Below are 252 nucleotides of genomic sequence, written 5' to 3'. Positions count from 1 at the left end.
TTTCGCAGAGCCATTCCTCCACAAGTACCACATCCACCTGCTTTGTGGACAGAGATGGTGACTCCACCACTTCACTGGGCAGTCTGTTCCAATGATTAACTGTTGGAACTGATGGAGCAAGTCCAGAGGAGGCCATGAAGTTGCTAAGAGGACTGGAGCATCTGCTCTATAAGGACAGGCTGAGGGAGGTGGGGCTGTTCAGCCTGGAGAAGAGAAGGGTGTGTGGAGACCTCAGAGCAACTTTTCAATATC

Source organism: Acanthisitta chloris, unplaced genomic scaffold (genome assembly GCF_000695815.1).
Source record: "Acanthisitta chloris isolate BGI_N310 unplaced genomic scaffold, ASM69581v1 scaffold23040, whole genome shotgun sequence".
Classification (NCBI taxonomy): Eukaryota; Metazoa; Chordata; class Aves; order Passeriformes; family Acanthisittidae; genus Acanthisitta; species Acanthisitta chloris.
The sequence above is the reverse complement of the archived record's forward strand: the minus strand, read 5'-3'. Positions refer to the sequence as shown.